Here is a 15,899-nt window from a genome sequence, read left to right as displayed (position 1 = left end):
CCCAAGCACCCCACAAGATGGCGCCTCCCCTCCACTACCCGGCACTAGTGCTTCCGCGGCCCGAGCGTCGTCTCGTCCCGCATTCGCATCTATTCGCATCCACCCTTGCCATCGTATTCGTGTATTATGGCAAGTATAGCCTATGTTATTTTATTACGATTGTTGACTTTGTTTCCAAAATGCCGCACTGTGTTTGTTTTGGTTGTAGCAACAGCGCCAAGAAGAAAAAAGAAGGTTTAACATTTCACAGGTAGGCTAAACCATTCTTTATTCCTTGTTTAGAGTTTCTTTAAAACGTATAATTTGTTATAACCTATTTCTATTTCTATTTAATTTAAAATCAATGTATTTTACTAAAATTTTAAATAACTGTGGTACTTTGTGTAAGAATATAACTACTTTAATCTCATATTTGAATAATTTCTAGGATTGTTCAAAAACTATTGATACCTATTTAAATTAGCGTATACAAAATAGATTATTAACTATTAGTGTGGGCATAACATTTATTTTAAGTAATTTAGAAACAACAGGAAATTGATAAATAAAGTGTTTAGTGAGAGAACATTGCATCGAAATTCAGTAGATTTACTAAAGTACAAAAACAGTTTAAAAGGCTGTAGTTCCCATTAATATTTGTCCCCGCCTAAACATGTTTGCATCATTGTTTTCAGCTAAAATTCTAGTTTCTGGTGCTGTATAAATATATATAGGTTCTCATGGTCACTCATTCTCAATGATTATTTTATTTTTATTTTAAAAGTGTGACATGGCCTCATTTTTCAGATTTCCAAAGGAACCTGTTCTACGTCAAAAATGGACAGTTGCTGTAAGACGTAAAGATTGGAAACCTTCAGGTGAGTCCCGTGTATGTTCTGACCACTTTACTGAAGCAGACTTCGACAGAACATCACTGTGTTACGTCAGGCTGAGGGAAGGTGTTATTCCGAGTGTGTTTCCGAGTATTCCTAACTCTAAGGCAACTTCTACCCGCAAGCTTCCAGCAAAAAGACTCTTCAATGAGACAATAACTAATGAAACTACCAAAGAAACTGAGCCATGCTCAACCATCAGTACCAATGAAACTGAGCAACACACAACAATTAGTGATCCTGAATGCTTCAGACAACCACCTAAAAAAAGTTTAAGAAATCTGTTACTAATAAACTTAATAATGATTCGCCAAGGAAGCAGGCCTTGAAAAAAGAATTGAGTTTAACAAAAAATAAACTTTTCCAGGCAAGAAAAAAAGTTAAAACCTTAAGACAGTCCAATAGAAGGTTGAAGAAAAAAATTGTTAACATCGAAAGCATCTGTAAAGATTTAAAAGAAAAACTAAACTTTCAAGAAGAAGATTGTTCTTTACTTAGTTCAATATCACAAAATGCTGACTGTTTGATTAGACGTGCTATAGACAAAACAACAAATCCACAGTTGAAGAAATGTTATGAAGAACGCTTGAGAGCATTCGCTGTAACACTTCATTTCTTGTCGCCAAAGGCGTATACATATGTTCGCAAAACATTTAACACCGCTTTGCCTCATACCCGAACATTGCGGAGATGGTACAGTAGTGTACAGTGCGAACCAGGGTTCTCCACAGAGGTAACAAGAGCCTTAACAGAATATTCTGCTAAGAGTAAGCACCCTTCAATATGCTCACTACAAATAGACTGTATGGCCATCCGCAAGCATTTGGAATGGGATGGGAAAAAATTCCATGGCCCTGTAAACGTTGGAGTACCAGTTTCAGACGATTCGTCAACTTTGGCATCTGAGGTACTTGTTTTCCACCTTGTTTTTTTCAATTCTGCGTGGAAAATACCTCTTGGATATTTTTTCGTGTCTAGCACAACAAGTGAACAGCTTTCTGGCCTGGTTACACAAGGTTTGTCACTAGCACATGACGCTGGGGTAACTGTTGTGTCACTGACCTGCGATGGAACATCTTGCAATGTAGCAATGGCAAATAAACTCGGTTGCTCAATATTGACAAAAAATCTTAAAACCTTTTTTCCTCACCCTTGTACGGGAAATCCAGTGTTTTTATTTTTAGATCCTTCACACATGCTGAAACTGGTACGAAATACACTAGGAGATTACGGCATACTAGTGCAAGGGAATCAAAGAATAGAGTGGAAGTATATTAAGTTATTGCATGAAGTCCAAAACGAACAAGAATTACATTTAGGCAACAAACTCACTAAAGATCATGTACAGTATTGGAAACAGAAAATGAAAGTAAAGTTGGCTGCACAGGTCTTCAGTAACTCTGTTGCCGATTCACTTAAGTATTTGCTAGATAACAATGTAAAAGGATTTGAAGATTGTCAAGCAACGATTGGTTTTATAAGACAATTTAACGATTTGTTTGATGTATTGAACAGTCAGAGTATAAGAAGTAGTGGTAAAAAAAGGCACTTTGTGCTTCAAACATAGTTCAGCAATGACAATGCAAAATGACAAAATGACATTTGTTATTGCAATAACCAATGTCATAATTTGATAGGTTGTAAGCAAAATATACTGCAAATTATTAGAGCTTTAAAGATAGTTCTAAAGTTAGGTCTTAAATAGGATTTCAGTATGTGTTATCAGACAATGAAATGCAAAGTTGTATATAATCATTATCATCTTACTTAAAAGAGTGAGGTGATTTATGTCACCAAGATTACGGCAAAACTACTGGCTCAATTTTAACGTTTAATATGTTGTTTGAAAGCCCTTAATGTGTCGATGTGCATTTTGAGGGTCTCAAGTCGATGCAATGACCCAGAAAATCATTGGCATTCTCTCAAAGTATGGTTTTGGCACATTAAGATGAAAATGGATCCAAATCAAAATAAAAAAAACAGATGAGCTATGAATGATGTAATAAAAAGAACAAGAAGGCAACTAACAATAAATATAATAAATTTATTCTTTGCTCTGTGGAAATTACACGTGAATGAACCGGCCCTCGCCGTGACCCGAGGTTCCCAAGTTCTCCGCTGCAACACCCCGGCGCTAGTGTCGCTGTCAGTGCCACCCGTTCTCTGTCTTTCAACAAGTTGTTTGTATTTCTTGCACTTTTTAATTTTCTTTGTCTGCGGTTTGTCTGGATATTTATTCTTCTTAAAGTAGGTTCCGCTGAGTAAATACATTTGAATACATTTGGTCACGGTGTAAGTACACTGCACTTATGTTTACAAATAAAATAAAACAGATAAAAGTAAAAAATGTCTCCCCTTCACACGGCTATACATCCAAGGTGCCAGACCATCGAGTCCAGCTCCTCTCAATGAACTTAGCCGCTATCGGCCACACTGTCAATGAAAGTGACAAAATAATCCTGCTATGGTGGCGGCAAACATACTGTACTTTTTCGCTGATGGGTAGTTAGTTATAAATATCAATAATTACAGTATTATGAAACAGAACCAGTTTTATTTTTATTCATTACTAGTCATGGGTGCTACCCAAAATAGTATTTTTATATTGGATGGGGATTGGAATCACGAAATGACGAATGTGAATAGTTCGAATAAACAGAGAGAGTTTTAAATATTAGTTTTTAGCAAACCTAATAGTATAGCCTGTGTCATAAGAATTATTAAAGTTTTTAATTAACAAAGAAAAACAGCTTAAAAAAATTAAGAGAGTCTACAGACTTTTTACAATACTAGCATCTTAGTATATTTTAATGTATTTAAAACATGATATACAGTAATACTGTACTACTCTTATAACACTAATTGCTGTAATAATGTTTTGAGCCTGATGTACGCACTTGAACAGCTAAAAAAAGTGACATACTGATCACCACTGCAGTAATTATAATCACTAAAGTACATTTCACCATGTCAAATAATGAATACCCCTGCCGCAGCAATCCTGCAGACTAAGCAAATTACAATTTGATCGGATTTTAACTCAAATATTTTCATAAACAAGACTTTATTCCCCATTCAAATAACATTAGATTTAACGAGTAGTATACTTGGGTTTGCTGCTACGGGGAAGAAAAGTGTTTTCGACCAAATAATGGTAATAGTATAGGATCAAATGAGTAAATTTGTCTAATTTGAATACAGCGTTTAAAGTCTCCGGGGACACCAAAATGAAAAAGTAAATTGGTACTGGGTCTAGGTCTTACCGCGTGCCACCTATGGTAATGCTAATAGTTCTGCTGCTCTCCTATAGATAAATTCGCTAATATTAAACAAAAACTGTCCAACCATTAAACCAAACCTGAATAAAAGATATGCCTGGAGGCGCCGGGTATCGATCCCGGTACCTCTCGCATGCTAAGCGAGCGCTCTACCATCTGAGCTACGCCCCCTGGTCGCGTCACTCGCTTACAACCAACAATAGAGCATTTCCTCCATTCCACTTTTTGTTTACTGCATACCAACAAGCTGTAGTATATCCAATGTATATAAATTCTTTTCAAGCAAACCTATTCTATACTATCGTCGAACAAGTCCCTACGCGTTACACTCGTGGCCCGTGGCTGGGGTGGCGACTAGACGTTCGCGATATGACTGCGACTGGCGCCAGCTACAGCTGTAAATTAACGTCAGACAACACACACGCCGCCGCAACAATATAACTGTCTGACGTGCGATAGTGACGTCAACAACACAGCAAACCTGCGTCACCGTCACCTCCGTCGCCGATAAATAAACTTGTATTGATACGAGGTTGTTTTCGTTGAGAAAGTTTGCATGGGCGTAGAAAATCTAATGGTGAAGACCAAAACACATCAAGAATCATCATTCGTTTTAAGCACTGTGTTACACGATCTATACAAAAGGAGGGAATAGTACAGATGTTCAAACGATTCATAAAAGTGAAAGAAACATGGAGGACTGCATTTGATTGGGAACAAACAGAGGAAGACTATTTTCTAAAATTAACTCCCATATGTTTACATCAGACTGCTGGTGTGGCAAGTCCCTTAAGGGAGTTTGAAGAGACGGTCATCTTTTTGAAAGTGGACACAAATAATATAAAATTAAATGCTATATTGCCAATGGTACGGTAGTAATTATTGTTCTCTTTTTTAGCAGTAGGCTAATTAAAATAAAGTATTAAACATACTTTAATTATTACTTCACAAAATGGATATAGAATAACTAAAATAACATAATAAATTCAGGTCCTACGAGAGGTTTCCTTACGAGAAAATATTTGGATTCGTTCACGAAAAATTATTTTTATGGAGTAATGAGATTAAATATAGATTCAATGTCATTGTACCTGGGAACTATGACAATTAACGCTACAAATAGTGTCGTTGCAGAAAAACTCACAGAACCGCAAAAACGTTCGTGACTAGACCGGCAAAATCTCAAAAGACTAAATTGCTTATCATTAGGAGAATTAATTATGTAATAATTACAGAGCGAAACTCAGTGTTCGTGCGTTCGCGATGTAGACCCTGGGAACTGGGTAGTAAAGCATTCTTTACAGCACAAGAGACCCCAAGAGAAAACAAAAAACGGCGCAAAATGCATACATTACTTGTGATTTACAAATGTGTTAATTTTAGCGGCCAAAAAGATAACTTAACCGCTGGGCTCGCCAAGCGAACGCGACGCGCACAGTAGAAGAAGCCGTGCGAACAACGGCATTCCGCCGACATTTTAACAAGTCTGCGCCGGTTTATTTGGGTCAGCGAGAGAGGAATGGCCGCATACCAGCGCCACCTCCGCCGCGGCCACCCAGCGAAGCCCACCAGCACGATAAATGTCGTACAGCACGATAATGTGTACCGTGGTATCACCATAGACTAAACAACACAAGGGGAGTATGTTTTATCTATGGTATCACCCAGCGAAGCCCACCAGCACGATAAATGTCGTACAGCACGATAATGTGTACCGTGGTATCACCATAGACTAAACAACACAAGGGGAGTATGTTTTATCTATGGTATCACCCAGCGAAGCCCACCAGCACGGTAAATGTCGTACAGCACGATAATGTGTACCGTGGTATCACCATAGACTAAACAACACAAGGGGAGTATGTTTTATCTATGGTATCACCCAGCGAAGCCCACCAGCACGATAAATGTCGTACAGCACGATAATGTGTACCGTGGTATCACCATAGATTAACCAACACAAGGGGAGTATGTTTTATCTATGGTATCACCCAGCGAAGCCCACCAGCACGATAAGGCCTAGCGCACACGGTCGATTTTTCGATCGGCCGATTAAAAAATCGGCCAAAAATAAATCGCACTTGATTTATGTCCAGGCGCACACGTGGCGATTTTTTTGTCGAGAAATTGATTTTTTTGAGCGCGTTTAAGCTATCCTAAAATGAACTTTGTTGAATTAACCTGTGTTTGTGCTCTTCTAATTAGACCAAAGAAAAAAAGAAGACAACTTAAATATTGGGTTCAACTGATAGTAAGTCAGAGACTTTAAAATCGACAGTTTTATAAACTATACACTTTACGTGATGACAGTAAAAAGTTCTTTAATTACTGTTTAATGTCTGTTGAAAGTTTAAGTTCTTAAAATAACAGCTGTGGCCTTTTTAGCAAAGAAAACAACACAACTCACACCACTCCTGAGGAGAACAACAAGCGACTGGCCGATTTTTTAGTCGACCGTGTGCGCGGACTGATAACAACCTGTACGTTACAGATTTTCGGGCGACAATCGCCTCGCCTACGAATCTGTGGCAAAACCCAGATTTTAAAATCGGCGCAATTCTCGATCGCCTGTGTGCGCGCTTCCATTCAAATACATGATGCACAGATTGGCCGATGAAATAGTCGCCTCAAAATAATCGCTCGTGTGCGCCTAGCCTAAATGTCGTACAGCACGATAATGTGTACCGTGGTATCACCATAGACTAAACAACACAAGGGGAGTATGTTTTATCTATGGTATCACCCAGCGAAGCCCACCAGCACGATAAATGTCGTACAGCACGATAATGTGTACCGTGGTATCACCATAGACTAAACAACACAAGGGGAGTATGTTTTATCTATGGTATCACCCAGCGAAGCCCACCGGAACGACAAATGTCGTACAGCACGATAATGTGTACCGTGGTATCACCAAAGACTAAACAACACAAGGGGAGTAAGTTTTATCTTCGACTAATGGTTTTATCTATGGTATCACCCAGCGAAGCCCACCGGAACGACAAATGTCGTACAGATGACAGCACGATAATGTGAACCGTGGTATCACCGAGCGAACCACCTTCACGTTGATGTAGTACAGAACGAAGTCTACCTCGATGTACAGAACGAACGATGGTAATATAATTTCGTAAAGAGATCTTGCGAATCAATTGTATTTAAACCTGTAGGTACGTGCGATATTTATTTAACTGTCCTCCATTTAGGATTTGTTATCTTAACCACACGTACATTTTTTTGTTATTGGATCGTTATGTAAAATAGGAAAAACAATCTTTACTCCATAGGCGGATTGAAATATACTTAGACAAAAAATTTCATAAATGCGACCGGCCCTAAAAATATTGTGACGCAAACGCGCGGAAAATTGGTCAACATTGTAGTGTATGAATATGAGGAGTGAGTTGCTACAAAATATCCATCGCATCGCAATTCGCAATAAGTGAAACGCGAACATTTTTTTAGTACTGTTGTGCTCGAGGCTCGAGGGCGAGGATATCCAAAAGATACGCCGCACGCTGCCTACTTGTGTTGTCATGAACTAACTAACGACAACGACAACGAACAACGACATTACTTTACTACCATTGTGGGAACCACACTGGTGCTACTACCTAGCGGAAAATAGCGGGACTGCTACCACTCCTGTGCTGTCATCTGGTCCTGGTGGCAATCTCTACAACTAATTTTAGTGGTGGGAGAATCCAATTCCAATTCCAATACTTACTTACTTTAATGAATCGTTAACTCCACTATATTCCGCCAACTTTCTTTTTAACAAGGGTGTAGAATCAGTGTGGGATTTTTTGCATGTATCAGGTTCTTTGAGCCATTGCTATTTCGTTCTAGTAATTTAATTAATAAATACATTCAATGTACATTATACATTGTATTATGTGTATTATGAATTGTACATTTATAGACATTTTGAAAGTTACATTCAGTTTTACTTATTCGTATTATTTTTAAATTTTATTGTTAATTACAGTTCTTAACTATATTATAAAAGTAATTTATTGGATTTTTGTATTCAGCAAATCGACCCCAAATATTAATTTTGTCAACTATATTTATTGTTGTCAACTATGGGAACTTTTTAATGTTTACATTAATACGAAAATGGGGTTATATTACAGTTAGTTGGTGATGTTTTAGTGAATACAAGACAAGTAAAACTAGGGAACCTTAGCAGCAATTACTGTTTTATAAGTTGTGTATACAAATTTAAAAGAAATGCAAACTTTTTTAAACATTTACTTTTTACACAGTACTTCCATTAGAAAATGACTGGATTTTTGACAGCCTGTGGGGCAGAGAAGGGGTAATTTTTGACACTTCTGAATGATAATAAATATCAGAACTTTAATCATCAAAATTGGTCCAAAATTAAGGCGTTAGCGAGCTCACAATAACCGCATTATTTGTAATAGTTTCTTGGATTACAAATTTTTTGTGTGCTCACCCTCGCTTTAATCTTGGAACAGTTTTTGTGATTAAAGTGTCAAATTAATGGAAATTTTTTCAATAATTTATGAATATCGGTTATACAGGGTGTCCCGTAAGTAAACAGACAAACTGGAACCAAGAGGAAATGTTTCTATCGCTAAAAATAAAGAGAAAGTCAAGAAAAACATTTTTTTCCTAAATCTCTTCGTTAACAAGATATTTCACCATTATGTTTTTTCACATTAACATTTTTATCTTTAAACTTTTTCAACCGATCATTATCAAACTTGGTATGTATGTTAAGGTAATAATAGAGTCTCGTGTTAGAAAAAAAACTCATCTTGATTCATCATAAAATTTCAAAATATAGGTCATTTAAATTTTTTTGACTTAAATTACAAAAAATGGCTTATTTTATGAAAAAATTACAAGAACACTTTTATTTGGCATTTTAAATTCCCTATCAAACGATGCCAAGTTCAAAAAGATCAAATAAGAAATATCTGAAGTATTACGATTTTTAGTTGTAAAATGGGGAAAACCTGACTAGCTTAGCCTTTTTCTACCCCAACATTTTTTGAAGTATGTTGAAGAATGCAGTTCTTACGGATTTTGAAGTCACAAAGTGATGCTGGCAGCTAGTTTCTATTATTTTTAAATAAGTAATATATTTAATCATACTTCATACTAATATTATAAATTTATAATATAAGTGAAATTTTATGTGAAAGTTTGTGTGTTTGTTTGTATGTTTGATAAGGGTCCCAGAGACCCTCCATAAAAAAAGAATACAATTTATGACGCGGCACTTACCTTGGAGGGGTGGTGGGGGTCACCTCAATTTTTTTTAAATTTAGAATAAATAACTTGTATGCCTTTGTATGGGCTTTTAAACAGTTTTTATACTATTTTAGATATGTACTACAACTTTCAGAATTTTTGAGATTTTTTAAACTGAATATTATCTGACAATTCCTAAAAACATAGCCTATATTGTAAGTTTTAGTAATTTTAAACTAGAATTTTCGATTTGCTAGCCTCTTTACTATCACTAAAATATTTGCTTTTAATTTTCAATCAGGCATGCTTATGTTAACGAACAATGCTATTGAAAACATTTTGCAGCTAAGGCTTTGAACTCCTAAACTTTTGTCTGGATTACTGGATTCCCCCTCACTTAATATCAAATTACTGGATTATAAATATGTTTTGCTAGACTGTCTTTAAACAACACATTTTGAAGTCTGGTGGTACAAATAATCCATGTCCTCTGGTGGTGTTTTTACTAGTGTGAAATGCAGTTTCTTCAGCAACAAGAGCAAATGATTTAATTAGAGTCGTATTTAAAGAACAAAACTGTCAATTTCGGAGGATGATGCAACTGCTTAAAGGTTTGAGTTGTGTAGATTTTTTTTAGAGCAAGTAAACTTTTTTCACAACTAATCCCTTTTTTAACTTGACTGAAAATACACATTTTCTTTTCGGCATTAGTAGGGTCTAGGAACGTTCAAGAATGACAAAAGAACAAGCAAGACAATTATTTTAATGTAAGCGTGTAGGAGTGTAAACGTAAGTAGAAAGCGGACGAGGAGCTAGCTGTAGTTAGATATTTGCTGGTCTGGGCGGTGGTGAGCATAGACAGAGACAGCTGGGTTAATTTTACCAACAGTATTAAGCTTTAAACACAAAATTTGATTAAAAAGGAAACAAAACTTCTAAATATAATATATTATTACAGTGACACAAATAATATTTTTATTTAAGTTAGTTTCTAGTTTCTAATTTCATTCTCATCCTGGGCGTTTAAAGATTAGAGCCTACTATGCGTTCCCGAATAATTTTATTTATTTATTTTTTTAGTCTAAATCCCGGACATTTTAAGGTATTACCGAAAATCCCCCTGGAAGTTTTTATGTACCCAAAAAGAGAACGTGTCCGGGGAAATGAGAATGTCTGGGATCCCCTGTGTTTGATTGTATGTTTGTTTGTTTGTTTAAGTTCAATCACGCATTAACTACTGGACGGACTGGGCTGAAATTTGGCATGATGATAGCTCATATTACCAATTAACATATAGGCCTATTCTTATCTCAAAAATACTTTCGGGCTGCGCCCCAGTGGCTCTGTACTTCCCCATGTTAACCTTATGAGTATTCATATTTAAAAGTAATTAAAGAATTTAGTCAGCATTTTCAACTAAACAAGTTGGTTCTATGATATGCAATAGCATATAAGTTTATAATTTAAGTTACCATAATTTATACTTATTATAATTGAAGTTTAAAGTTATAAGGTTTCCCAAAAGGGTGCAGCACTATTATTACTATTTTTGTTGCATTTATGAAAATGGCTAATTTGAACTAAGCAGCAACAAAAAGCTGTGATACACAATGAGAACTGTCAAAGTAGGATTGTTTACTAGGATGTTTAGGCCTATGTGTTTAATTTAATGAATAATTTGTGATATTGTGCGAATGTTTGATAATTTATTTTTTATATTGTTTAGGTGCAGTGCTAGAACATTACGGCTATGGTGGATGTGTTATACTGTAGCATACCGTAAATTAAAAGAAGCAAATTTTATTAAACTGTGTCCCCCCCCCATTGCAAACGCAAAGCTTGAGTATAACTCAACACACACACAGTTGTGTAGTGAGTCGGTGGCTCAGTCGGTAGCGTCGCGGACTTCGGGCCCAAGGCAGCGATGTCGTGGGTTCGGATCCTGGTCACTGCCGATAACATTTTATCAGTACAGTTCACCTTTGTACTGTACCGGCTCACTCCTTGCTTTGCTGTTAACGATCCACGCACGGGCGCTTAGTCTATGTGGACGGGCAAATGCAAGGTTAAAAGAGGCCGCCAACCTTTTTTTTTAAAAAAAAAAAAAAAAAACTGCAATAAGCATTTTCTATTTATACGACAACCCTACGAAGAACGGGTACTCTGCTACTACAGTAATATATTTGGCATACCGTACTTCTCAATAATAACCCAAAACAGTCATTAAGAGTTCTTAATTATAGGGCTAATTAATAATCATAACCATTTTCTTCTACAGAAAATATTTTACGAATGCTCCAGATTCGCAAGATATTTAAAAGGGAATTATTTAGTTAGTAGTTGAAAACATATTGAATAGGCTACATTTATGAAAGAATCCTCCGAATTCACTTTCTAGATAAGTTACACCAACTCTGCAACATTTTAGGTCAAGAGTATTCACAAAAAAGTATTTGTACAAATTTCAAGTTTTTGAATATCAGGCTGGATTAGAATACTGTACCATTCGAGTTTAAGGTTAGCATTTTTCAATTTCCACTTTTATTTTAGATAGTTAGCAAAAGTTATCTTAGCTTTTAAAAGGAAATATTGAGCTTGCTAAAGGGCATGCCTCCCAAACGTCTCCAAACAGAATTCAAAAATAAAATATGTGAAAAAAAACACTTTAAAACATGGCCATTAATTTAAAACTAGGGGAATCTGTGTGATTTCCGACAGAAATAAGATTGCTCTTTCTTATTGTATGAATGGGTCCATACAGATTGTTCAGTAATCAATAACTGGTTAATAAAACAAACATTTTATAAATAAGTTAAAACTCACTGCTAACGAAGGCCTACTCATTGTCATTACAGGAGATTCCCTCTTATCCGGACTATTCGGGACCGAAGCCAGTCCGGATAACGGGTTTTTCCGGTTAAACTAACGTCCCCAAAAACTTGTTATGTAACCCAAATATTTGACTTAAATTTAGGAGAGCAAATTTGAACACTGGTCTCAAATCTTGCCCACGAGAACAGTCGTTTCAGTACAGCCCACTTCCAGCCGATCTAGTCTGGTTAAACCGATGTGCTGATAAGAATTGTCCGATTAAAGAGATGTAATTTCCGCCGAGTGTAGTGATGTCCTGTTAAAAGGTGTCCGGATAAGAGGGAGTCTACTGTATAACCTATACAAATTCTAGCAACATCGAAATAGTAGCTTTGCCCGTGGGAGGACACGGGGTTGGAAGTTTCAGCGTTGTTTTTGTAAATGCTTTTCCGTACATATTTTTAACTTGATATCTATTATTGGCTGACCTTGACTTAGTTATCTCAATAGATCACAGAAACATTGTGGTAATCCTCTTCCAATATAGAATACAAGACACACTGACATGAAAAATAACAAATTACGTTTTGTGACAGACTGCATTGGTCGTTGGGTTCCCATTTAACATTTATTATCTTATCAAAACCAAACCAATTATATTTTATATTCAAATACCTTTGTTGTTGTAGCCTGTAGTTCTTGAGTAGGTAAGATTATGTTTTTTGTTACTCTATGGATTTCAACAGATTGTGTTACATCTTTTACCGGTAGGGGTCTTCTTAAGTTGTCTTCTGATCACTAACACTATAGTCTATACTGTATTTACAAGCATATTTACACCTGCACGGCCACTGGTATTGCAGATGTGTCGATCGGACAACGCGACCATGGACTTGCGGCAGGGTCACAGCACAAGGTCTTTCTTCCTTCGTTTCACTTCTTGAACTAGGAGTGCTGTTCTTTTATTTGGGCTATTCAACAGTTGAGGGTGGTTTGGACATACCTGGATTATGGATGGGTGGGTGCTTTAATTATGAAGTGTTGCCGGTTTGTCACTGTGTTTGCAGTTATGTAATTTTCAATGTCGTAAATTAATTTAAAAACTGTAGAGCAGGTGTAGTCTTCTTTTTTGTTTAGGAGGGTGTTCAATCTATTTGTATTTACATGATTGTATATTTGGTAGTTAATGGTTTTAACATATCAAAAATGGATTTTATTTTTAACCAGAAATGACTTTATGACAGTGTCAAAATTCTTTTAATCTTAAATAAAAAACTTTATTTTGTTACTTAAAAATACACACTTGTTCACATGAATGGTACTGCTACTTAACTTACAAGTCATGTTTTTATACAACATTACTCATAAATTGTATTTTTTTCACACTAAACTTAATTTTAAAAATAAAGATTAATGAAAACAAAAACATATAACCTCTCAAATAGCTTAGAGTAGTGGGCCTAATGGCAAAAAATATCATACCTACATCACTTGTCTGAAATGTGTTTATCAGACTAATAACATGTAATATAGTATTACATACACATTACCTACAATATAAAGGGAGAGGTAATTTCTTTCTGAATTGAAGTTTTACAGAAAGGTAGATCTTGCATCCCACCATCACATAAACCTGTTAATGGCCTTAAAATCTCCTTGGGCTACACCACAGAGCATAGAATAAATATAGAGTCGCCACTCCTATACCTACAGCTATAACAGTAGTGAAGCCGATTTCCGCCATCTTGGTAAGATAGTCGGGCACGGAACTTTGAAAACACGGCGTCATTACCACTGTGTTATTCTATGCTACTTTATGAATTAGATGAAGCTACCGCTCCGAGGATACATATAGAACTATCCCCCTTTGACATTGACCTAGGACTCTGCCCCGCGGGCAGAGGTGACAGTTTTAAAAGTATATATTGATTGGGGGGTTTCCATGGTAACAATATAATGGTTTAAATATAAATGCAGACCGGGCCAGCCGCCATTTCGGTACGAGAAGCCTGCTTCACTCCAGATGGCAAGTGCCGCCTCTATATTTATTCTATGCTCTGTGGGCTACACGTTGTCAGCCAATGTTGTAAAAGTCTAATGATGATTTATCGCCATAGAAATAATTATAAAAACCAACATCTGTAGGAAATTTCACTTTATTAATTGTGTAACCATAAAGAAGAACTGAGATTCCAAGTTAAAACCATTAAAACCTTGAAGGACACAAGCTCGATTTTAGTAACTATTTACACCATTTGAGGGGGAAATGGTTCTAAAAATAAACCACAAAGTAAAGAAAGATCAAATTAACCTGTTGTTTCAGTTCCGGTGACCTTTAAAGTGAATGGAGGACAAGCGATTATACCAGAAAACACCAGGAATTAAGAGTTGTATAAGGAAGCGGGCATTGTGGGAGAGATAGAAAGCAGGAGACTTAGATGGACAGGACATGTACTTAAAAGAGACGAATCAAACCTGAAAAACAACTGTAGAAGTAAGAAGACCCAGGAGAAGATCAAGAAAAAGATGGTGGGTCCAGCAAGATATGACAGTTTTGGAATTAAAGAAGGTGCTAAGGACAGAGACAGATGGAGGTGCTGTGTTGCTGAGGCAAGTATCGACTGTGGTATGAATAGCCATGGCAGTGTAAGTACCTAACCCTTATAGTCGGTTGCCAATGGTTTCTGATTTTTAATTTACTTACATTTTGGATACTGGTAAAAACTAGACCTCACCCTGGACAAGACATTGGGGCTTTTGATAGTAATGGGAATACATGTTGTATTGTAAGTATAATAATCCAATTAAAAGTCAATTTTAGTACATTTATATTAAGTTTGGTTTGAATTTATAAATCATTCAAGAATTTGTTTGGAATTTTTAAACAAAGGAATAAAGTTTAGCTAACTTACCTGGAAATGTTATAGACTAACATCATAAATCTTAAAATTCCAAAGAAACATAAAGTTTATAATATAAATTTTAATTGCATAAGCCATAAACCCCAAGGTTGTAGAAAGGACAAAAAAAATGTATCCTGGAATCTGCATAAATTTATGGGACAAAAACTAGTGTGCATTCGAGCCAAGCCTAGAGATATATTCACAGAAGAAGAAAAACTATTCATCTACCTTAATTCAAAAACGATCTTAAATGAAGCCATCCTCTACTCAAAGAACAATGACCTAGCAATAAACCCCACAAAAACTACAACTTTAAAATTCGGTAAGAAAAAAGACAGTCTTCCCTCAATTAGAGGATGCAGCAATAGAAACCCACACAAAAATTCTCGCTGTTATCCTTGATAACAAACTTACATGGACAGAGCACATCAACCTCCTGAGCAAAAAGATCAGTGCCAGGATATATGTCGTCCGAAGAATGAACCACATCGGCGGACTCTCTGTGGCCAAAACAGCTTACTTCGCCCTGGTAGAGTCACATCTTAGATATGGCTTGACAGTGTGGGGAGGGAATATGAATCAAATCCTTGTTCTTCAAAAGAAAGTCATAACAGCCCTCGCCAACCTTGTCCCACTTTACAGGGTGAGTTTAAAGTCCCTTTCTCCCTACTTTTTCTTTAAACAGTATAAGTCAGTTTAAACTCCGCACATCTTTGTTAGACCTAAATATTTTGTTTTTCATGGGGTCATTGACTCTCCACCTCCAATGGAGAGGTCCACGAGGAGTAAGCAGAGATTTTTAAATGTAA

General features: G+C 36.3%; 1 protein-coding gene and 1 non-coding gene across 2 annotated transcripts in view; both read right to left on the bottom strand.

Moving 5' to 3' along the window:
- The window catches only part of LOC129003102 (zinc transporter ZIP11-like), a 74,376-nt gene that overhangs the window by 42,432 nt on the left and 16,045 nt on the right, over window positions 1–15,899 (bottom strand). The gene's annotated exons all lie outside the window — the stretch shown is intronic.
- Window positions 4,249–4,321, bottom strand: Trnaa-agc (transfer RNA alanine (anticodon AGC)). Its single transcript has one exon. It is a non-coding gene; the product is annotated as a tRNA-Ala (tRNA).

The sequence above is a fragment of the Macrosteles quadrilineatus genome, unplaced genomic scaffold, assembly GCF_028750875.1.
Source record: "Macrosteles quadrilineatus isolate MER2022 unplaced genomic scaffold, UCM_ALF_1.0 Scaffold_9__3_contigs__length_116548681, whole genome shotgun sequence".
Taxonomy (NCBI): domain Eukaryota; kingdom Metazoa; phylum Arthropoda; class Insecta; order Hemiptera; family Cicadellidae; genus Macrosteles; species Macrosteles quadrilineatus.
This window is presented reverse-complemented; position numbering and strand designations above follow the sequence as displayed.